This window comes from Bos grunniens, chromosome 10 (genome assembly GCF_055505025.1).
Source record: "Bos grunniens cultivar Pamir isolate PY7600 chromosome 10, Bosgru_T2T1.0, whole genome shotgun sequence".
Lineage (NCBI taxonomy): Eukaryota > Metazoa > Chordata > Mammalia > Artiodactyla > Bovidae > Bos > Bos grunniens.
In genome coordinates, this window is record NC_141174.1 from 24,025,806 (window position 1) to 24,050,097 (window position 24,292).

General features: G+C 48.2%; 1 protein-coding gene across 5 annotated transcripts in view; it reads left to right on the plus strand.

Moving 5' to 3' along the window:
• Nucleotides 1-923: 923 nt before the first annotated feature.
• TMEM229B (transmembrane protein 229B) overlaps nt 924-24,292 on the plus strand; it is a 42,501-nt gene continuing 19,132 nt past the window's right edge. The window contains exons 1-2 of one of the 5 annotated variants that reach the window (XM_086320135.1): nt 1,397-1,557; nt 7,986-8,038. The gene's annotated coding sequence lies outside the window, so the exon portion shown is untranslated. Of the gene's footprint in view, nt 1,197-1,396; nt 1,558-7,985; nt 8,039-20,306; nt 20,450-24,292 lie in introns of those variants that run through there. The other 4 variants (XM_086320134.1, XM_086320137.1, XM_086320133.1 and 1 more) reach the window with 4 other exon arrangements.

Sequence of the window (24,292 nt, forward strand, 5' to 3'; positions counted from 1 at the left end):
TCAGGGAAGCCAAGAGCTCTTGCCATTGGCACCACGTGACTGTGCACTTCCTCTGCAGGTTTGAGAAACCCACAATTTCGGGTCAGATTAGAACAGCAGCTCAGCTTCTCATCCAGAGTGGGGTGAGACTGGCTGGATGGTTTCTTTCCTTAGAAGATTCTGTGCTGCTTTGGACCCCTGAGAACTCTCTGTCACTGTGGCATGTGATTAAAAAGGGAGTGAGGGCTAGGAGAGAAGCAGCCATCAGACCTCTCTGATCAGGCCTCCGCACACATAGGGTCCCTGTGAGAATTAGCAAAGGGTGCCCCCTCCAGACAGATAATTGACAAAAAGATACCCCTAAATTGTAAAAATGTCCTTTCTTCTTGGCTGTAGCTCCAGTACCAAACCCAAATGCTTGACGTAGTTGCATTGCCTTCCTACTCCCTTCCCAGCCTTGCTGCACGACCTAGGACCCACCTGAGGGGCCTGTCTCAAGTTTTGGCCCTCCTGTCAGGGATTTCCCACTGATCCACGTGTCAGAATCTCCAGGTTTTCTAGATAGCATCCATTATTTTACATCTTCCAATAGAAGGATCCCAACTGACTTAAGAAAGAACATGTTCTGTTTAATCTTTGTGGTATAAACCAAACTGTCAACCTTGGAAGTTCAGGCTCTCCTTTAGGTAGATTCCTTAACTTCCACAGGCCTCAGTTTTCCCATCTTGAAAATGGGGATAATAAAACCCATCTTGCAGGCCTATTTCAACGAATGGACTGCACAAAACACAGCGCTGACATCTGGTGGGTCTGCAGTGCCGTGTGGCCCGTGGCCCTCGGGGAACGGGGACCCACAGGACACCCACAGTGGACGTTGTGCCCCCACAACTCCTACAAGCAGGGAGGTGAGGGGTCCCGGCTGGTGCTCTCCTAGGGGCTCCTTCAGACACCGTACACGCAGGCGGGGTGGCAGGGGCCCGGCAGGCAGAGGAGCTCTGCACTGCAGCCCCCTGCGCCGCGCTCGGGACCGGGGGGCGCATTTCCAGACGCCCGTGGCGCAGCCGACTCCCGGAGGCGGGGGAGGGGCGAGGGAGTCGGCCGGGCCGCGAACCCGGAGGGCGAGCGGGTGAGCGGGCGAGCAAGGAGTTAAGCGGGGCCGGAGGCAGAGCGCCTGTCAGACGCGAGCATGTGCAGTTTGCACCGCATCCATACTATGGGTGAGTGCCGCCGCCGCCGCCGCCGCCGCCGCCGCCGCCGGGGGCTCCGCTCGGCCCGGGCAGCGGCGGCCGCAGCCCTCCGACCCCCGCGCCGCGGCGGGCGCCGACACACGATGCGGGACTAGGCGCGGCGCCGGAGGGCCGGCGGCGTGGGGGAGGCACGGGCAGCCGCAAATCGGCGCGGGGGGAGCCCGAACGCCGGGCGTGGGGGCGGGGAGCAGGCGGCGCAGGAGAGCGCCCCGAGTCCCGGCGCGGGAGGAGGAGCGGGAGCGAGCCCGGGAGACGGCGCTCCTGGCCGCACCTGCGCCCGGCAGGCGTCCGGCCCTGCCCTGCCCCGGCTCGCGATCCCGGCCCCGCACCGGTAGGTGCCCTCGATGCCCGCAGAGAGGCCTTTCTGCCGCCGGGAGAAGTGGCCACGCGGGGCGGGCAGCGCCGAGTTGCGGGGGGCGCGGGCGATGGTGCGGTGATGGGGAAGACCCTGCGACCGGGGGACCAGGCTGGAGGCGCTGCCGGATCCCGCCTGCTCTTTGCTTTCGATTTCGTTGCGGTGCCCAGGCTAGAGAGAGAGCTGCAGATTAGATGGTGCGCCCGGGCTTGGATTCCCTGCGGGGGATGGGCGCACAGGGGGGCGTGTTGGGAAGGGGTGCACCTTGGCAACTTTCACCGCCAGAAACAAAGGGGGCATCTGGGAGATGCGAGGAGAGGGGCCAGCCGGGGATCTCCGGCAGCACAAGGTTGACACCCCCTCTTCCTCCGCGCGGAGAGCATCCCCGAAGCCCCGGGAGGGCGGAGGGGGCGTCAGTCTGGGTGGAAGCTAGAGAGGCTTGGGAGTGGGAACCACGGGCCCTCCTGAGTTTGAGGACTTTTCTGAAGGGGAGGAAGCTGTGCCTAGATGAACCCTGTCTCCAGGGTGCATGGGAAAACTAGGCGATGGTGGACTGCACACCTAGTCCTCCCCTCCCCCGGGCCGGCCCTGGGGCCCAGCCCAGCCCAGCCCCCGGGTTGCTGGCTTTCCATCTGCCCACCCTGATCTCCGGTCTTCTGTGGGAGAGGCGGGGCTGGGATGGGGACCATTACCGCAAGGGGAGGGAGACGTTGGCCTCTTTCCCAGGTGTCTTCCTTTCCCTCTTTCTATGTCCAGTCGAAACTGACCCCCTTCCTTCCTTCCCTGGACTATGTCTCCCTCTTTCTCTTCAGTTTCCTCGGGGGTATGTTTGTTTTGTTGCCTCGGGTACAACCTGCTTAGGGTGACAGGTTGTTCTGATGCCACTGGGAGCCCTCCCAGAAGGAAAAGAACAGGACCCTGGGGAGCTGCGCCAGTGTAACCTTGGGGGCTCTGCTCACAAGTCTCCTGCCTTCTCAGCACCCAGTAACAAATGAGCCGTTATTCTGGCCTTGGGACTTGAGTCGGGAGGCTTGGGGTTTTCTCTTTGCTGTAAGCAGGGAGAGGGGTCAAGGGGAGGGCTGAACACCCTCTGGGGATTGGGGGGGGGGTGGTGGATAGAGTGTCTTTTTCTCTTTTGCTATAGAAAGCAAATGAGCCAGTTTCCAGGTCCCCAGTCCCCGACCTTGTGTCTCCAAGAAGAAGGTGCCTCCAGCTCTGAGCCCCTTGCATGTGACCCCCGGCTCCATCCTGTGGCAGGATTGCCCATTGCCTTCTTAGAAAGGACAGCCCTTTGAGAATCGGGTTATCCACTGGTTGCAAGGCAAAGCTACATCTGCTTGCTTGTGGAGACAGAATGCGCTGGGTGGGATTGGGGGTGGTGTTGCCGGGGGTGGGGGCAGGCTGGCCGGGTGACTCTTCTGTCTGCTCCTGTAAATGAACTACTAATGCTGTAAGTGGTTGGGCCAGAGGTGGGCCTGGTCGGACACATGAAGGGGTGGGCTGAGATAAGGCTTGGCCCTCCTCCCCAAGGCTTTATATTTGGGGACAGAGTTGAGTAACTGGGGAAACAGTCAATGCTGGGTCAACTTATTTATCTGGTCCTTGGAGGGAAATAACAAGCTGATTTAGTGTTAACTTTGGCCACTTAAAGGTACAGGAGGGAGGATGCAGTAAAGGATATCAGGAAAAATGAAGTCCCCTGAGCTATAGCTCTATATGGCCCTGGAACCTGTGGCTGAAGTCACATGCAGGTGCGAGACTGGAGAGCACCACCAACCCCACTTTTAGGGCCCTCTCCCCTCTTAGCTATGGCTCAGTTCTCCTTTGGGTTTATCCCAAGCTTTTCCGAACTGAGGATAATGATATAGAGGTTTGACCTCCCCACTTACAGTGGGGAGAGAGGGGCTTTTCCATGGACTGTTTCTCAAATGTACTGAACGTAAGATGGGGAAATGATACTACCTCCGACTCCCCCTTTTAAAGTGATGAAGCATGAATTTTTACATTTATAAAATGACTTAAGTGCCTTGAAGTCTTGAATGAAAGATGTTTAATGAGCTAGGGATACTTATACTGTGTTTATTTCACTTGTATCAGATTCACATATTGTTTCTAAAGGGAAAGGTGTCCTTTTGCAGGAAAGGGCTACATTACAGCATCTGTGATAGGGAAAGCTCAGTGTTGGTTTCAAAAGTGTAGTTTTTTTCATCAGAAAGGTACTTGCGGGCAGCAAGTGCTATTCTGTCTGCCTCTGCTCTCCGGAAGCCTTTTGAGCTCCTTCCTAGTAGGATTTTTTTCTGGTAGATGTTGTCCAGCCTGGATGTCAGTGACAATCCCCCTCCATGCTCTCAGAAGGGTCTCTGATGATGTTTGGGAACACTGATGTTACAAATTGAGACCTGGATAAGGGCAGTAAAGTGAAGCTGCTTGGCCTTAGCAGTAGCCGTATCAGATCTGGCTGTCCTTGAGGGAAGGGAAATCTAACCCTGGCCCTGTCTGACTGTTTACAAATTTTTGTCTCTCTACTTTCCTTCGCCCTCCTCCCCCATTCCCAGTTTACAGGCAAGGTGGTTTCGGTTTTTTTGTTTTTCTGTTTTATAATTATTCAAGGAACTTTCCTTTTAAGGTGTGGATAACTTCTGACTTGGCAAACTCTCAACTCCCTTTGTGGCAACACCTGGGAATGTCAGAGGGACTCTGATGCTCCGAGCAGGAAGGAACTCACCCTGACTGGCCAGGGCTTCTGTTTCTTCCACCACCACCTCTCAGAAATCATAGAGGCTTTCTATTTGAAAAGTAAAGTCCAAGCTGATTTCTGGGGAAGGGCTAGGAGGTGGCACTCTTGACTGTGGCTCCTGTGGAGGGAAACTGAGTCACACTGTGAGTTAGCATGCTGGCCATGGTATGTGTGAATGCCTGTGTTGGGGAAGTTTTTCTTGCCTGGGATTTAAGAGTGTTTAGAATCTAGTACCGGAGATCCACTGGTTATACTTTTTTGTTATGAGATAGACATGCACTGATAGAATTTAGGTACCCACATGTTTGATTTCAGATATACATTTGTCTTAGACTTTGTGCTGTGGGATGTGCCATGCTGCTGTGCTTCAAGAGAATGGAAGGGGTTTTCACCCTTGCAACTGACATCCATAGACAGAACTGAGGCTGGATAGGGAATCTATGCCATTCGCAGACAAAAGGGAGAGCCTGCTCCCTTCCCTTTGCTCACACCATCCTGTAGCTGTGGATTCCCACCCCCAGACCCTAAGGCTATCTCCAATGTTCATTTTAACATCCATCAGTTCCTTTAGGTATTTGGTGAGGTCAAAGCCACAGAATGAGTGATATTGGCTCCCTGTTTCCTCAGAGGATGGTTCTGAAAGGTTACTTTCCACCCTCTACTGATGTTGGTGTTTCTGCCTTTTGGGTCGGTCACAATCAAGTCTGGCAGCTTGAAGAGTAACCAAAGTCATTGCCAGTTCCTGTTTCTGAACATTCAGGTCCCCATTGTCTTTTACTCTGCTTAATCCCTAGTGGGGAGTTTGATATCCTTTCAGGGCTCTTGGCTCTCCATGTGGCTGCTATTGTAGACGGGACAGCATCCTTGGAATTAGGGCAGACGGTCTACGTGGCAGGACTTGGATCCTCAGATTGCTCCTTTCTGCTGCTCCACCCTCTAGATGTATGGCAGTTTAAAAAAATCAGACATGGCATTGTCAAATCCTAACTTACCATTGGGAGATCTACTAGATCAGGGAGCATAATTGCAGAGGCCTCTTTCTGCCACTGCTTTGCACTTCAGAAGCCCTGCATTCAGGATGCACTGGGACTGCTTTTGCAGTGGGACTTGAATAATGAAGGCCTTCTAGCTGGTTCATTCATTCATTGTTTCCTTTCAGTTTTTAAGAGGCACTCCTGTCTCGTGAGTTTCTGGAATGATCTGCCTCCATCAGAAAGGTCACTTGCCCTGGGTTATCTTATCCTAAGGCCTTGACACTAGCCCCGAGGAGCGAGGGATGCCAGCCAAGAAGGAGAGTGAGGGGCCACAAAGAGAGGATTCTTTTCTGGAGTTCTGAGAGGGTGATTCATACTTTAAGATGAAGTGTGCTTCCTGGGGCTCCCCGGTCTTGTCGTTTGCACAGTCAGTGGAGAGACAGGTCCTGGTACAACAAGAAGCCCACCTTGAAGAAAATAACCGCAGTTCCTTGAATCAATGGCGGGGACCTATTTTTAGCCCACTTCCAGCCCCCATCTTGTTTTTCATAGCCGTCCTTGGTCAGACCCATTTAGTTTTGAGTCCTGAGGACTTCTCCCTTTCTCTTTCTCAATTGAAAAAGTCTTTCTAAAAGCCAGGATTGGGGCAGCCAGGGCATTGGTCTTCCTTTCATCTACCTTCTGAAAACAAATATGGATGAGAAATATTATCACCACTGGGCAACGCAACAGTGGCTCCAGACTTTTGTATTGCGATTGTGTTTTTGGGTGTCACAAACAAGGAGATGGCCTTCCTGTGCTAATCTGTAGATGCCTTAGAGCTTTCATATAGTCTGCCAAGTTTCTAGTACATGGTGAGTACCTATTTAATCATCAGCTGTAGTACCTGGATATAATCAGATATCCAGATTTCGAGGTCGTTGGGCGATAATGCTGTTTGTGTAGGAGCTGACGACTGGCAAAGGCTTCTGGGATTAGGAAATCTGGAATCCCTCCCTGACTCACTGTGTGACTTTGGACAGCCCACTTCAGCCCTCTGAGATTTCATTCCACCCGTGGAGCTCCAGCTGGCTTCTGTGAACCTAGCGATAATAACGACGACAGCCACTGTTTATTGAATACTCACTCGGTGCCAGGCATTGGGCTGAGCACTTGATAAAGGATAAAATCTCTGCACATGCCACACAGTTAGCAAGAGTCCGAACTGCGATTTGGACTGAGATCTGTCTGATTCCACTGTGTTCTGTAGCCTTGGATCGCATGGTGGAACAGACGTCGGGGAGAGAGTCAAGTGCAGGGAGTGCAGTTAAAGTGTAAGTAGGAAAGCTGGGGTGGGTTAAACACAGCTAGCTAAAAGGAGATGGAAATTGAGATTCTCCTTTGAAAAACAATATCCTGACAAGTGTTCGAATGTTCGGGAAGAGAGAGGTCAGTACCCTGCACTGGGGAAGCAGACCAGATGGCCTGGGAGTTACTATAAGAGGACAGACTTTCTGCTTAGCGTGAGAATGTATCTCATAAACCCCATTTCATTTACAAGCCAAATTTTTCTCTTGCTTAACCGGCTATTTGGGCAGCATTTTCCTTCTATCACCCTACCTCTTCTAGTCATCGTAGTTTATCTTTGCAGATTCTTTTTTAATCCTAACTTTTTGGTGGTGCTGGGTCTTTGTTGCTGTGTGTGGGCTTTCTCCGGTTGCAGTGAGTGGGGTCTACTCTTCGTTGCCGTGCACGGCTTCTCATTGCAGTGGCTCCTCTTGGGGAGCACAGGCTCGAGGCACGTGGGGTGAGTAGTTGTGGTGCACAAACTCAGTTGCCCGCGGCCTGCGGAATCTTAGTTCCCGGACCAGGGATTGAACCCGTGTCCCCTGCATTGGCAGGTGGATTCCCATCCACTGTAGCCCCAGGGAAGTCCTTTGCAGATTCTGGACTCCAGGCCTCATCTTCCAACCTAGTTTCTGGGCCTTCCCCTGCCCATCATTATAGTCCAGCTGTGGAGACCCTGATTATGACTCTGGATCTCAGGTATACTCTCTAGGGTACAGCAAGCATTGGACCCTCCTGTCCTTCTGATAAAGTGTTTGTGGCTGCTGATTACTCCATTCAAAGATGACCAGCTAGTTCACTGAGATGGTTCTCATCTTTTTTTTTTTTTCCTTGTTTGTTCCAGGAAAGTTAACTCTGGGGCTTTTCTACCATTGTTGAGATGTTTGTGGAAGAGGAATGGAGGTTGGGTGGTGGCCTGCAGCAGGGGGGCTGACCCCCTTTTGAGAGTTGACATGACAGTGTATAATGGAGCCTCGTGCCGAGGTCATGGGACTTCAGTTCTTGTCTCAACTCAATGACTCAGGGCATGTGACATAAATTCGTTTCCTTATCTGTAAAATAGGAGTGTCGGGAGAGATATTCTCTAACATCTCCCCCCGGCAATAATGCTTGGGTCATCTAGTAGATTTCTGGGGCTTCCCTAGTAGCTCAGCAGTAAAGAATCTGCCTGCCAACGCAAGAGACGTGGGTTCGATCCCTGGGTCGGGAAGATCCCCTGGAGAAGGGAATGTATTCTTGCCTGGGAAATCCCATGGACAGAGGAACCTGGCAGGCTACAGTCCATGGGGTCTCAAAGAGTCAGATCCGACTGGGGAACTAAATGCACACAGACATGTTACAATCTGGATAATTTGGTTCTTTCTCAGGCGATAACTAAGCTGGTCTGGAGCAGGAGGAAGTCACAGCTGAGAGAATAGAGGTAAGGTTGAAGGAGAAAGAAGCCACATTGCAAGTTAGGGGGCTAAGTCTTGTGAAGGAGGCCTGGGTTGGGTCACTTCTCCTTGTTAAAATGGGGAGCCAAGAGGTGGCTTCTGTTCACCCTTATTGTTATCATCGCCTGATGATGAAGTACACCCCTATCTTGTCTTAAAACTTAATCTTCACCCCCCATCCTCCTACTGTCCCCAAGTGAAGGCAGCAGAGAGGTCGTGCACTGGTGTATGTCTTACAGTCAGTGCTTGGATTTGGCAGATACAGGTTCTGGTTCAGCCCAGTATCCTCCCAAAGCTCCAAGACCTAGGGACTGGCCGATGCTTTCCCAGTGACTCAGAGTCAATGAGAATGTATCCCCCGCTGCAGCCCTTGCTGTTGTTGTTGTTCAGTCGCTCAGTCGTGTCCAACTCTTTGCAACCCCATGGACTGCAGCATGCCAGTTCTTTGCTGTCCTTCACCATCTCCTGGAATTTGCTCAAACTCATGTCCATTGAGTCGGTGATGCCATCCAACCATTGCATCTTTTGTTGCCCCCTTCTTCCCCTGCCCTCAATCTTTCCCCGCATCAGGGCCTTTTCCAATGCTGCAGCCCTAGCTCCTCCTAAAAGAACAAGATCATATGGTAAGCTCAGCCTAGGGATCCAGAGAGTCACAGCTTTTCTGTTGAAGGAATCAGGCTGCCTCGATTTCCTTTTGAACAAGCCACTCATCCAAGGATTCTGCTCTCCATTGGTACATCTTTTAATTTCATCATATTCAAGGTTGGGGAGCAAATGAGTTGCCATTGAATCTACCAAACCAATCTTTTCTGTCCCTGCCTACCTTGCTTTCTTCCTGAGTTCCTTATTGCCTTATTGCAGTGATTTTGAATGGTGGTTACCATACCACTGGGGATATTGAGAAATTATTTAAGTTGGTCCAGGGACAAACATTTTGTTTTAATAGCTATGTTTCTAATGAGTGTAAAGAAACATGACTCATTGGGATTCACTCATAATACGACTTGATTTTGTCTCCCGCTGTCCCTTTATGTTGATTCAGTGGGATTGGTTGTTTCCCTGCCCCAGGAGGAAAACTCCGTCAGGCCTCATAACGAATGATCCGGGTCAATCTTAGGCAGTAGAAGGTCCTGTGGTCATTTTAAGTCACAAACTGTCTCAATTCAGTACTGAATACATCCAGTCCTTTCTCCCTGGGCTGAGAGGGACAGGAAAGGGCTTGCTTGGCCAGCACTGTTGTTGGCCAGCTCCCAGCTTCCTGGGCTTGGCAGGTACCTAATGCTGAGTCTCTTCTTGTGGCCACGGTCATGGGTTTCTCAGAGACTCTTCCTCCATAAGTGGGGACTGTTTACTTCCAGTTGTCTTGAAAAGAGCAAATTATCCTCTATTCTAGATCACTGTTCTTTCCTCAGCCCCTGAAAATTCAGCGATTCACCTCTAGCCTCTTTTGGCTAAGGTCTTTCCATCTGTCCAAATGGTCCTCTTGGATAAGACCTGCTCTGATCTGGAGCCAGCCTCTCTTGCATGTGGCCCACATTAGCCCGGAAGCAATCACACTGTCCTCTCCTGCAGCGAACCTGAGGACACGGGCCCACCCCCACGCCCCCAACTCAGCTGGCCCCTCGGCTCCATCCACAGCAGATGGGCAGCTCATGTCTCACACCTTGTGTGTCTCAGGTACAGTCAGATGCCAGTCCACCTCGCCCTCTCAGTTGCAGGCTCAGATATCAGATTTCCTGAATGGTTCTGCTGGAGGCCCTCGCACCAGCTGGGGAGCATCAGACCTGCTGTATTCAGTGCTTTAGTTAAGATTTGCAAGACTTTTGACTGAACCTCTTGTTTTGTGTGTCATCAGAATTATAATGTCAAAAGAAACCCAGGATTTCGTGAATATTATTGCTTAGGATAAGACTACAATACATACGTAACTACAAATTTAACTTAAATCAAGACGTTAGCAACAGCTAACATTTATTGAATACTTATAATGAATGCCAGGTGCTGTTTTGGGAGTGGACATGTGTTTGAGCAAGTTCTGGAACATGGTGAAGGACAGAGAAGCCTGGCATGCTGCAGTCCATGGGGTCACAAAGAGTCAGACACGACTGAGCAACTGAATAACCAAAAACACTCTTTCATGTAACTCTTACAAGGGAGGTACTTGTATTATTTTTTAATTTACAAATGAGTAAGCAGAGGCAAAGAGAGTTTCTCTAAGGTCACAGTTGGCATCAGAGCCCAGATTCAGATGGAAAGACTGTGACCCCAGAGTGGGCTCTTTTGTTTCCCTGGCTGTGCTGTGTCTCTGTTGCTGTCCGTGGGCTTTCTCTAGTTGCAGAGAGCAGGGGCTGCCCTCTAGTTGTGTGCACAGGCTTCTCATTGCAGTGGCTTCTCTTGTTGCAGAGCACAGGCTCTAGGGCACACAGGCTTCAGTAGTCGTGGCTCCCAGGCCAGGCTCAGTAGTCGTGGCACACAGGCTTAGTTGCCCCAAGGCGTCTGAGATCTTACTGGATCAGGGACCGAACCCGTATCCCCTGCATTGGCAGGCGGATTCTTAACCACTGGACCACCGGGGAAGTCCCAGAGTGGTCTCTTTTAAATCGCTCTATCTGCCTCTTTGGAGAAGACTCTTGAGAGTCCCTTGGACTGCAAGGAGATCCAACCAGTCCATTCTGAAGGAGATCAGCCCTGGGATTTCTTTGGAAGGAATGATGCTAAAGCTGAAACTCCAGTACTTTGGCCACCTCATGCGAAGAGTTGACTTATTGGAAAAGACTCTGATGCTGGGAGGGATTGGGGGCAGGAGGAGAAGGGGACGACAGAGGATGAGATGGCTGGATGGCATCACTGACTCAATGGACGTGAGTCTGAGTGAACTCCGGGAGTTGGTGATGGACAGAGAGGCCTGGCGTGCTGCGATTCATGGGGTCACAAAGAGTCGGACACGACTGAGCGACTGATCTGATCTGATCTGATCTGCCTCTTCCTACAAGGGTAGTAGAAAGCCATAGTCATGAAGGCAGAACTCAAATGATTGAGAAATGCTGCCTTAGGACCTAATTGCAGAGTCCTCACCCTGGCATTTGAGCTCTCCACTCATCGCCTCCGCCTGTTTTCCCAGCAACTCCGTCTATGCCTTTCACCAAAGCCTAATCCACATGCCCGCTCACCTGCCACATGGCACCCGCCCCATACCTCATTATTTCCCTGCCAGGAGGCCCCTCACCTCTTCTCTCCCTCCCTACATTACAGTCCTTTTAAGGGAACCCATCTTTGCTGCAAAGGTGTATTTGACCAAAGCCACTTCTGCTAGGATCTTTGACAACTCTTGCCATTTCCTCACTAAAATGGCAGTTATTATGTGCCTTTATGCAGAGCGTAGGGAAGGGCAGTTAGCACACCCCAGTCTGAACTGTCCCTGACACTCACTTCCTGTTGCTAATACGTGAAAGGCCTTCACCCACTCTGAACTTTGGTTTCATCATTCCTAAAGTATGGGTGCGGATTTGCTCCTTTTGATTTCCAAAATACAATGGTTTATAGTTGCCTTTCAGCCTCATCTAACTGTTCAGCTCTCAAGGGCTGGACCTGTGTCTTGGATTTCTCAGTATAGCCCAGGACTCTGCCCAAGCTTTTACATGCAGATGGTATTTAAGTGTTGGTTGGTTGGTAGGTAGGGAAGGCTGTAAGTCTGCTTTGGGATTGACTAACTTCTAGAAATCACCTTCCTCGGGGTGGTCACTGATGAGGACCTTTGGAGTTCTCTTTTTTGTACAAGTTGGTAACAGAAGTTTTGGGTCCAATCTGCCATGTTTTTTCTTTAAGAGACCTAATGTAATGCTATTCAGGCCTACACTCCTTTATCGGCAGTTTCAAAATCCAAAACATTCTAAAACCAAAAAGATTTTTTAAACTCATGTGATGGCAAAGCCTGACCTGGACGAACATGAGGCCAGTGGCAGTCTCTTTTATCCGCAGAGCTAGCATATTCATAGATTTGGCTGTAGAGATGTTCGTGTGTTTGGGATGCTGCCCCCAGATCCAGCTGTGGGGGGTTATGTAATCTACTGGATGCGCTGTACATTACCTTAAAAAAAAATCTAAACAATTCTGAATGTCAGGGGTTTGGGAGCAGAGATTGTGGTTCTGGGCAGTATTTCTCCAGAGGTGCTATTGGCAGTAACAGGTGGAGAGGTCCTTTGGATGCAGGACAATGCCAGCGTCACAGACCCTCACATGACCTTGCTTTCTTGACATTGTCCTAATCTCGGTCCTGGTTCCAGTATAATAGCCCACGCCTTGGGTTACCAATTTGGTTTTTTAAAATATTGTATTACATACAATACCCTTTATCTTGATTGCTAAGATTCTTTTTGGCACCTCCTTCAGTTCTGCACCTTAGGTACATCATCAGTCTTGCCTCAACCCAGGAAACCAAGAAGGCTTCCTGGTTCATCTCAATGAACTGGTGTATCCTCCAGGTGGGAGTGCCTGCTGGGTGCTTGCATTTCACTCTAATCCTGGGGGTGGGTGTGGGAGTGGGGGAGAGGCTGTTGGCCCTTGACCAAGTCAGCTCTGCAGAGAGACTTATAAACTGGTTCCTGGATGCAAGTCCTACACCTGGATGTTTCTTCAGAGCCCAGGTCAGCCAAGTTCCTCTACCACCTTCTGAGAAGGGAGAATCACTCTTCTTGTTAATCCCTATAGCTGCTTCAACCTGACATTTTAAAATTAAAATATATATATTACACAAATGCTCCTGGAAGAACAGCAGAACAGTAGGAAAATGTACGGTGATGGAATCTAAAGTGTTTTATTGTGTTTTCTTCATTTTTGGATGAGGGAATCGAGAGGAGAGATAATAGAGTTGTGAGGGTTTGCGGAAAGTTCAGAAAGCCCTGTTTCCAGGCCCTCCATTAGTATCCAAGCCAGCAGGCTGTGACTTTCCTTTTTTCCCATCCCCAGGTGACCTCAGATGGGGAGGATACATGAATCAGTTAGCTATCTCTTGATTGAAGGACACTTGTAAAGAATTTTATTTATTTTTAATTGAAGGATGATTGCTTTACAATATTGTGTTGGTTTCTGCCATACATCAACATGAATCAGCCATAGGTATACACAGAAAGACACTTTTTTTGAACGCTTCGTACCTATTTGGAAGTGATGGGCATGCCTATGGGAGTTGAGGTCACCTTTCCCCTACCATTAAGTAACCAGCCCCTCTTATATTCTGAGCCGTAAGATTTCTGGCCTGTTTTTCTAACCCATTGGAGGTGCTCCGAGATCATTTCTCTATCCCTATTTCTGTTCACGATTCCTCGTGATATAGCATTTCCATAAATATCCTTAAGCATCCTCTTACCTACTGTTTACTCATCTTCTCATCCATTAGGAAGATATTCACCAGACCAAGCCTGGCACCTCGTTCTTTGACTTCATCTAAACACACCTCTGCCTCCAGACATTCAACTGTTTGTCATTTCCCTGGGCCCTGCAGATGACATGCGGTCTTCTACCTATTATTACGTGCTGGAAAATGCTGCAGTATAGTATAATTTAAATTATTTGTGGAGATGAAATTTCCCAAAGGCCCTCAATTGTATAGTTGTCTTCAGGGCCCCAAGGTTTGATCACACCGCGTACCCATCATTCAGGAACTTCATGTCAGTATCTGTAAGAGACCATTGAACTTCCTGTCTGGGGTTGATCACATGAAGCCACCCTGATTCTACTCACCTCCAGTTCCCTCAGCACTGCAATTTCCCTTGCACTGCACAATCTAGGATGGTGTCCCTTTTTATTAGAACAATTATTTGTAATGCCTCCCGATTACCCCAATTAAAATTTATAGATAATATGACATACCTGTATACATAAATTTAAAAATCAATATGCCTAAACTGAAAGAAAACTAAAGGGAAAATTAATTATAATACAATACTGCATATTCCAATATGGATTGCTTGGGCACAACGACACAGAAACCAGAAGGAAGGAGCCAGGTGCTTGAACCTGTGCATAGAATCACTGAGAATGTTACATTCTCAGCCACAAATACCCACAAGATACAAGTGTGTCGTGTGGGTGACTCAGATACCAGGAGAGGCGCCCCTGAAGTTGATGTGGTTTTTCCAGTTGGTGAACCTCTCTTAGTAAAGTTCCAAACATAAAGTACAGTATCCCCTTGGTTTGCACTCCAGTGGTATTCCTGGTCAATTCAGTATATGTTAAAACTGTGCAAAAATCTCCTGTGTTTATTTCAGAAAGGAGTTTGGTTCTAGATGCTGATAACTATGAATGGGCGTTTCCCCTCTGTGAATGCCCAGTGGCATGTTCTAAGTTATGTGGGAGGGTTCTTTCGTGGGTTGTTGTGGGAACTGCAGGGCGTCCGGCATTCCAGGTCCCCACTAATAAGTACCTGCAGCGCTCCCCACAGGGCCCCCACATCCCCCGCATTTCCAGGGGCGGCCCCACTGGGAACTACTGGTCTGGAAGAATGAGCAGGAGGACCAGGAACTGGGAGATCTGCTTTCGGGTCGAGGCACCTTAGTACTTGTATGACCTTAACTCTGGCTGCCTGGGTCTCCTCTCTGTAAAGGGGTTATTAATATAATGACACACTTGTCCGTGGTCTTTGGGACTGTGGCTCACGGTGCTCCCTCCGTGACCTCAGGTCAGCCCAGAGCATCCATATGTATCCCACGGTGTATGTCCCAGACACAGCTCTCCCTCACTGTGGTTTTCTTATGTCTCTCTTAGGGCTTCCCTGGTGGCTCAGATGATGAAGAATCTGCCTGCAATGCAGGAAAGCCAAGTTTAATACCTGGGTAGGGAAGATCCTCTGGAGAACGGAATGGCAACCCACCCAGTATTCTTGCTTGGAGAATTCCATGGACAAAGGAGCCTGATGGGCTACAGTCCATGGAGTTGCAAAGAGTCAGACATGACTGAGTGACTCACACACACACACACACACACACACACACACACCTCTCTTATGTGGGAAGAAGGAAGGAGGAAGGGAGAAAGGACACCTCCCCCTGCCCCCAGCAGCTTTTCTCTCCCCTTCCCTTCATAAGCAAAATCCCTTCTACTCTCCAGCAGCTTTTCTCTCCCCTTCCCTTCATAAGCAAAATTCTTGAGAGAGTTGCCTGTCCACACTGTCCCAGTCACAAAGGTCCCCAGGAGCCTCTTTGCTGCCAACTCCCCTCAGTCCCCGTTTGGCCTGCCTCTGCGGTTGGCCATGGCCCCTCACACTCTCCTGCCCCCACTTCCCCGGGAGGACCCCTTCCTGGGCATCCTGCTCCCTCCCTGGCCCCTCCACAGGCTTCATCTGTCTGCCCTCTGTGGGCCCGGGAGGTCACCTATTGCACCTCCTCCCCAGCAGGCCCCTCCTCTCTACCACTGCAGCCAGTGGGGGCTGAGACCTGCCTCCAGCCTAGAATCCTGTGGGCCTCAAAATTAGAGCATCGAAACACAGTTCACTGTGGATCACCTCTGATGCACACCTTTGCCTGCATCCTCTTCTCTCAGTGAATGACCCTACCATTGCCCAAGTCAGAACTATGGGTGCCATTCTCCTCTCTCTCTCACACCTCCTTCCTTCCCGCCCCCTGCCCCACCTGCAGTAAATCTCTCACTGAGTCCTTCCAGTCCTGCCTTCTTAATAGTTCTGGAGTCTTTGCTAATGTGAGTTGGCTGCCTAACCCTTGTTGACATTTAGGATTGCAACCTGTACTTACTGTTTGGCTGGATTAAGGTCTCTAGAGGCTCTTGGCACGGAAGGGCTTAGGGTTTCCTAAGTACTTAAAAATAAATTAACCTCATTCTAAATTATAATATAAAATAATGTTTTCAGAAACAACAAAACTTATTTGTATACCAAAGTCACTGCAGCTTCTTTTTTATTCTCTCTCATAGCTTCCTTTTTAATCTCTCTCATTTGCCCTCCTTTAAAATAATTTCTTCTGGTGCCCCTGTGTGGCCAGTGGCCCTAAGTGTGTGTCTCATGGGCCATTTGGACACTCCAGGATCACTTAGAATGTCAGCCACCTGTGGCCTGAGGTGTCTTTGCCTGTGGTCTTTGCCTCTTGGGTGTTTCTGTGTACTCGGTGGCATGACATAGATACTGAGTAATTGTTTAAGGAACATGTGAATGAGTGCATGAATAATGAGATGAACTTGAAGTAGGTTCATTTAAGTAAAAGGCCCTGTCGAAGTTATTATCATTACTAGGCTTCTCGTATTTGGTGCTACAGTAGAATTTCCAAGATTGTATATTTACAATGTTCTAAAGACAATCAGCGCCACTGTTGTGCTTCAGCTTTCTTACTTCAACCCACTTAGCACTGAGTAGTCTGTACATAAAAGATGCATATGAGGATTTCTGAATTAATAAATAAATGAAGTTGCACAATATGCTGGTTTGCTTGATTCCCTTTCCTGCAGTGAGGCTGCTTAAAGAGACTCCATCACCTGCCCCTTATTTAAAGAGGTGTGCTATTTAAAGTGGCCATACCCTGGGACTTCCCTGGTGGTCCAGTGGTTAAAAGACCATGCTTCCACGGCAGGGGGCACAGGTTCGATCCCTGGTAGGGGAACTGCCATGTGGTGTGGCCGAAAAAGAGAAGAAAAAAACAAATAAAGTGGCCACACTCAGCTGTGACAGACATGGTACTTGGGGGGGAGAGGCTGTGCCTGCGTGAGATCTCAAAAGGGATGAACATGGTCTAAAGACCAAAAGTCAGGCAGTATGAATAGGACTAACCACAAATCTGGGCAGCATCAGATCACATCAGTCCCTCAGTCATGTCCAACTCTTTGCGACCCCATGAATCTCAGCACACCAGGCCTCCCTGTCCATCACCAACTCCCGGAGTTCACTCAGACTCACGTCCATTGAGTCAGTGATGCCATCCAGCCATCTCATCCTCTGTCGTCCCCTGCTCCTCTTGCCCCCAATCCCTCCCAGCATCAGAGTCTTTTCCAATGAGTCAACTCTTCGCATGAGGTGGCCAAAATACTGGAGTTTCAGCTTTAGCATCATTCCTTCCAAAGAAATCCCAGGGCTGATCTCCTTTAGAATGGACTGGTTGGATCTCCTTGCAGTCCAAGGGACTCTCAAGAGTCTTCTCCAACACCACAGTTCAAAAGCATCAATTCTTCGGCACTCAGCCTTCTTCACAGTCCAACTCTCACATCCATACATGACCACAGGAAAAACCATAGTCTTGACTAGACGGACCTTTGTTGGCAAAGTAATGTCTCTGCTTTTGAATATGCTATCTAGGTTGGTCATAACTTTCCTTCCAAGGAGTAACCATCTTTTAATTTCATGGCTGCATCTTTAATTTCATCTGCAGTGATTTTGGAGCCCAGAAAAACAAAGTCTGACACTGTTTCCCCATCTATTTCCCATGAAGTGATGGGACCAGATGCCATGATCTTTGTTTTCTGAATGTTGAGCTTTAAGCCAACTTTTTCACTCTCCACTTTCACCTTCATCAAGAGGCTTTTTAGTTCCTCTTCACTTTCTGCCATAAGGGTGGTGTCATCTGCATATCTGAGGTTATTGATATTTCTCCCGGCAATCTTGATTCCAGCTTGTGCTTCTTCCAGCCCAGCATTTCTCATGATGTACTCTGCATGTAAGTTAAATAAACAGGGTGACAATATACAGCCTTGACGTACTCCTTTTCCTATTTGGAACCAGTCTGTTGTTCCATGTCCAGTTCTAACTGTTGCTTCCTGACCTGCATACAAATTTCTCAAGAGGCAGATCAGGTGGTCTGGTATTCCCATCTCCTGAAGAATTTTCCACAGTTTATTGTGATCCACACAGTCAAAGGCTTTGGCATAGTCAATAAAGCAGAAATAGATGTTTTTCTGGAACTCTCTTGCTTTTTCCATGATCCAGCGGATGTTGGCAATTTGATCTCTGCTTCCTCTGCCTTTTCTAAAACCAGCTTGAACATCAGGAAGTTCACGGTTCACATATTGCTGACGCCTGGCTTGGAGAATTTTAAGTATTACTTTACTAGCGTGTGAGATGAGTGCAATTGTGTGGTAGTTTGAGCATTCTTTGGCATTGCCTTTCTTTGGGATCAGAATGAAAACTGGCCTTTTCCAGTCCTGTGGCCACTGCTGAGTTTTCCAAATTTGCTGGCATATTGAGTGCAGCACTTTCACAGCATCATCTTTCAGGGTTTGGAATAGCTCAACTGGAATTCTATCACCTCCACTAGCTTTGTTCGTAGTGATGCTTTCTAAGGCCCACTTGACTTCATATTCCAGGATGTCTGGCTCTAGGTCAGTGATCACACCATCGTGATTATCTGGGTCATGAAGATCTTTTTTGTACAGTTCTTCTGTGTATTCTTTCCATCTCTTCTTAATATCTTCTGCTTCTTTTAGGTCCATACCATTTCTGTCTTTTATCGAGCTCATCTTTGCATGAAATGTTCCTTTGGTATCTCTGATTTTCTTGAAGAGATCTCTAGTCTTTCCCATTTTGTTGTTTTCCTCTATTTCTTTGCATTGATCGCTGAAGAAGGCTTTCTTATCTCTTCTTGCTATTCTTTGGAACTCTGCATTCAGATGCTTATATTTTTCCTTTTTTCTTTTGCTTTTCGCTTCTCTTCTTTTCACAGCTATTTGAAATACCAGGTAATACTTCGGAGGCTGTGGTTTCACAAACATACACTGGCTCATTAGTATGGGCTTGTGGATAAAACAAGTGTGAAAACATCTCCAGCAAATATTAACTACGTCCAAGAATAGATCTAAATAATCCTGTCCTCTCGTCCTGATAGGGTGGTCTCCTGGAAGATTGCTAATATTGGGGAAAGAGAGGAGTAAACGGGTAGAGAAGTAAGAGAAGGGGAAGGCCCCACTGGAGAGGAAATGTGTCTATGAGGGACCTATTGACAGGGCCAGAATTTGGGGCCCAGGTAGACAGGTGATGACCAGTGTCCTCCCTGCATTCACCCTCTATGTCTGCTCTACTCCATCCCACCCCCTAATGGCAGGGGTTCCTGTGTCATTGTCATTATTTTTCTCCTAACTTTTTACTTGGAAGTAATTTCAGACTTACTTCAGAAGTAACTTCAGAAAAGTTGCCAGAATAGTACAGAACACACATGCATGCATGCTAAGTCACTTCAGTTGTGTCTGACTCTTTGCTGTAGACCCCAGGCTCCTCTGTCCATGGGATTCTCCAGGCAAGAATACCAGAGTGGGTTGTCATGCACTCCTCAAGGGGATCTTCCCCACCCAGGGATTGGGCTCTTTACCACTAGTACCACCTGGGAAGCCCACAGAATACATATATACTCTTTATCCAGATTCAATATTTTTTAACATTTTGCTTTATCATTTATGTTCTCTCTCCTTCTTTCTCTTTTTTCTGAACCTTTTTAGAGTCAGTTGCCTACATGGTGGCCCTTTCTGTCTGGATAATTCATGTGTGGATTCCTAAGAATAAGGATACTGTTTCATAATATCTGCAGTATGTTGAAATTTAATATGACACTTTGTCTAATCTGCTGATTTTATTGCAGATTTGTTGATTAACTTAATAACATCCTTTGCAGCATTTTTCTCCAGTTCAGGATCCAACATGGCATTTGTTATGTCTCTTTAGTCTCTTTTCATCCAGAACAGTTCCTCAGTTTTTCTTTGTCTTTCATGACATTGACATGTTCAGAGAAGATAGCCTCCTTTTCACCTTAAAAAAAAAAAAGGAAGACTCTTCCCTTTGGATTGGTCTGTTGTTGGTTTATGTTTAGAGGCCAAGTTGCGCCTTCCCGGCTAGGACGCACAGGAATGATATTGTGTCTTTTTCAGCGTTATATCCAGAGGCACCAGATGTCCTTCCGCCACTTTTGTGTGATGTTAAGTTTGATCACTTGGCCAAGGTGTCCCGTTTCTTCACTGTGTGTTTACTGATTTTTCCTCACTACTAATAAGCCGTCTGTGGGGAGACAAGACCATATGAATGTCTTACTCCTCATCTACATTTTGCCCCAAGACTTAGCAATCATCCACACCGGGTTTACAGGTATTTCAGGATCCCACACAAGGGATGGGAGGTCGAGCTGTCCAGGGCCAGGTGACCTATTTATGAGGGCCTCACCCACAAGGGAGGGCCTGGTTGTGCCACCCAGCCCTGTTGAGTAACCACATCGCCATGGTAATTTCCCTCTTCCTGCTCCCACCAGAAACAGAAGCTCATTCGTCATTCACTCAACTGACACATAACAATGTTCTTACGAAAGCTTCACAGCTTTATTTGGGCACGGTAGGGTGTAAAAAGAAAGGTCATTTCTTCGATGCCTTTAAGAAGCCTACCATTGAGTTGGGGAGACAAGACTTGGTCACTGAAAGATAAAGGACATGTAAGTCTTCAGTACTGTGACCCCACAGGACAACTCATCAAGAGTTATCCTGTGACCCTGGAGAATTAGAGGCTCTTAGGGGTTTGGGAGGAGAGGGATCAGAGTGGTTTAGGTAAGATTGATGGGGGGACTGTTCATTTACAAGGGTCATCTCTGAGTGGGCACTGAAGGACAGGCAAATCTGGGAAAACAGAAATAAGAGCATTCCAGGAGGGGAACCGTGTGCGCAAAGACCCAGAGATGAGAGCGTGGATGGAGCAACTGGGGGATGGCAAGTTATGTACCAGCCTGGATGGGGCCAAGGGTTGCTGTAGGTGGCAGGATCTACCCCTTACTGACCACCTACCTCATATCAGGCATTAAAAAAAAAAAACTTTTCTGATTCTACCGGTGATACATGTGTGGTGTAAGAAGCTTAGAAAAGTAGAGCTATACAAAGAAAATTTTTAATGAAGTCACTCTGTTCTTTCATCCAGAGATAACCAGTTAACCGTGGTGTGGTTCCTTCATTTCTGAGATCTTTGACATTCTTCTGGCAATGGCTCATTTGGGTTCATAGATTCAGGAGCCCTTCTTGTCCCTCAGAGGATATTAATCACACTGTGACAAATGTTTCAGTCTATTGACTTTATTAATTTTGTTTTCTAGCTAGAACTTGTGTTCTCTAATTTGGTGCTTCTTTGGATGTTTTGGTTTTTGTCAAATGTTTGGTGAGTCTTGGCTGTGTTTCTCTCTCTGTATTTTGATGTTTTCAGTCACCTCTGTATGAATCCCAATTACATGCTCTCGAGCCAGCCACCACTGTTTGGGGACAGGAGGGTGGGATGTACCTGCTGGGGATGCAGGAGCTGTCTAGGTGTCCCTTTGCCTCAGTGCCCTAATGTCCCTGGTGGAGGGATACCTGGGTGGAGATGTGGGGCAAGGGCTGCTTGCCTGGCCGCTCCAGATCCCATGACCAACCACTCAGGGCCTCTCCTGGACCCCTAATCTGCTTGCTCCAAACTTGGAGCTCCCAGAGCCATTCCCCCAAATGTAGAATCCTTAGCCACCCTGTTGGGGTTCAAATCCTAGCGCTGAGACTTACTGGCACTATGACCTTGGGAAAGCTATGTAACTCTGGGTCTTATTTGTAAAGTGGGGAAAATAATAGTCTCTGTCTCAAAGGATTTTTGTGAGGGTTCAATGAGATATATTCATACAGCATATATATGTGCTGTATGAATGTCAGTTATTATTTTTCATGGTTTTATTTGGGGGGAGATTGTGGTTTCTCTATCAGTTTATTCTCATTTGCTTCCATCTTCGAGGATAGAATTCCCTCTTGTTTTTTGGTGCTCTAATGGATTTATTCTTCTTGGAAAATGTCTTTTCTGTCATTTTCAAGGGCCTTGTGGGAGGTACATAGTTGCCCCTGGTCTGCCATCTTGATACAGTGATACATTTCCTTCAAACCTTCTTCAGTGAGTGTCTTACTATGATCATCTGTAATATGTGCATGAAGGCATCCATTGCCATCTCTCTCTGCTCACCAGGAGCCTGACCCAGGGCAGGACTTGCACCTGGTCTGGGATCCTGGATGCTGACTCTGCCTTGTGCGGGCCTGGGAGGTGATGAGTCCTCTTCTGGGCCTTCCACAGGCTGGTTTGAGGCTGTCCTAATGAATGTAATGGGTCCTCTGCTTCCTTTGTCAAAAGGAATGTTAATTATTTTCAGCAGTCTAATTACGTGGCTAATGAGAGCCTGACTGAGATAACATTCCCTTTAATTACTCTTGCCTAAGTGCTGTTTGGAACCATATTTGAACGTGTTGCAAGGCTCGGTGCTTTCACAGTGGATGGAGCTGTCTGGGAGAAGCTGGTCCAGAGGGACCAGGGTTGCATGGCTGAAGGCCCACAGAGGAAGCGCCTGGCTGCAGGCAGCGCCCAGCCTCGTGTATGACGGCCTTTCCTCTGGGCCATTACCTAAAGGGATGATCAGATCAGGTCATGTACAGAGCAAACAGCACCCACCACAGCTCCTCCTGAACAGCTCATTGCTCAGTCTTCCCCCCAGTGCACCTGCCCTTCAGGATCCTCTTGGCCAAGCCTCTCACTCTTGGGGGACCTGCCCCCTGCCTTTTCTCCCATCCAGTACTTGGATTTTGAGTTCCTACTGTATGTCAAGTTTTATCTAGGACATGAGGATGCAAAGATAAGGAACCCATGGTCCAGATGTCTTTCCAAAACCAAAAATTTGATCACACCCTTCTCCTCTTTGCCCAGGAGCAATGTCACATGTCTGTATTCTGACCCCTACCCCCTTCCAGGGTTTATCTTCTATACCATGACCTTCCTTTGGTTCTGATGTGTTCTAAGGTGTCTTTCAATAACTGGGCCTTCATGGGCAGATCCATGGAAGGCATCTCTCCCAAGCCCCTGGGTGGGCTTGAGTAGGCTGGAAGGGGCAGGTCATATGAGATTGTTTGCTGTAAGAATGAAAGGGCAGCTGTAGGTGGCCTGTTGCCATAGGAGAATTAAGTGCCCTGACTCCTGTCCACACATCCGCATCTTTCATGAGTGATGGAGGGGAAATGCTGATGAAAACCTTGGTCCTCCCATTTTCCAGCTGTCATTAAACCTCTGAGCCTCCCTTGCCTCCTGAGTCAATCCACGTCATGGGCTTATGGAGGGGACCCACGAGACAACCTGTGTGGCAACTGGCCAGCATGTAGAGGGTACTCAATAAATGGTTTGAAGTATTTTTTAAAAAACACTCCAAGCAGCAGCCCCTACACTGAGTTACAGCCAAAGATGCAAGGACGGGTCTCATTCACCAATGGCCAGGGCCCTCTCCTGGCCTCTTGGATAAAAGTCACTCTTCAGACAGTAGACAGTGACTCTCTTGGAACAAGGGTTCATTCTCCCCAATCTCACTATGGCAGCCTTGGTTGACTAGGTCTGAGTCTGTGGGAGAGAAGGAGGGCAGGGTGTCTGTTCAGAAAACAAAGATTTCCAAGAGCAAGGAAGTGAAGCTCAGCCTTAGGTCTGTAAGTTTGCCAGCCTTTGGTCACCCTTGGTAATTCTGAGAGCAATGTCCAGTGGAACTTTCTGTGATGATGGAAACATTCTACCTCTGCACTGGCCAATATGGTGGACACTTGCCACATGTAGCTCTGAGCACTTGAAATGTGGCTTCAGTGACTAAGGAACTGGATTTTTAAATTCTATTCATTTTTAGTTAATTAAAGTTAAAATTTAAATAGCTATATGTAGCTATCAGACTGGCTAGTGCAGTTGTGCAGTTTTCAGAAAATTCATCTCTGAGTACTTCCTTTTCTTGGCTTGGGCCTCATCTCTAGGCTACTAGTTTTCACATGTCCCATTTGGAGAAGATTGTTGAGTGTGCTGTTGGCAAAGGCCAGGTGAGTCAAGGGGCAATGAAAAAATCAGTGACCAGAAGGGCAATTTGGAACCCCCAGAGCTATAGCCATCCTGCTGAGATTCACTGATTGTGCTGGGCATCTGACCTTCTTATTCCGCAGTTCTGCCCCCTTACAGTCTGCAGGGGCCAAAGCCACTGGTTTTCACAGCAGCAGAGTTGGGTAGGTGGTGCTCAGGTACGTGATTCTCATGCCAGCTAGGTACGTTCCAGATGAGGGAAAACCACCTGTGCTGGTCAGAATTTTCTTGATCACAAGTGACAGAAAATCTAACAAACTAACTGGAGTAAAAAGGAATATCTACTTTCTCGTTAAGGTGAAACACCCGGACTAGAGAGGATTTGGTAAAGTTACTTAAATTCTTTTGATCAGAGGCAGGAGGAAGTTCTAGGCCATCAGTCAAAGGATTTTGTCTTCCCGTTATT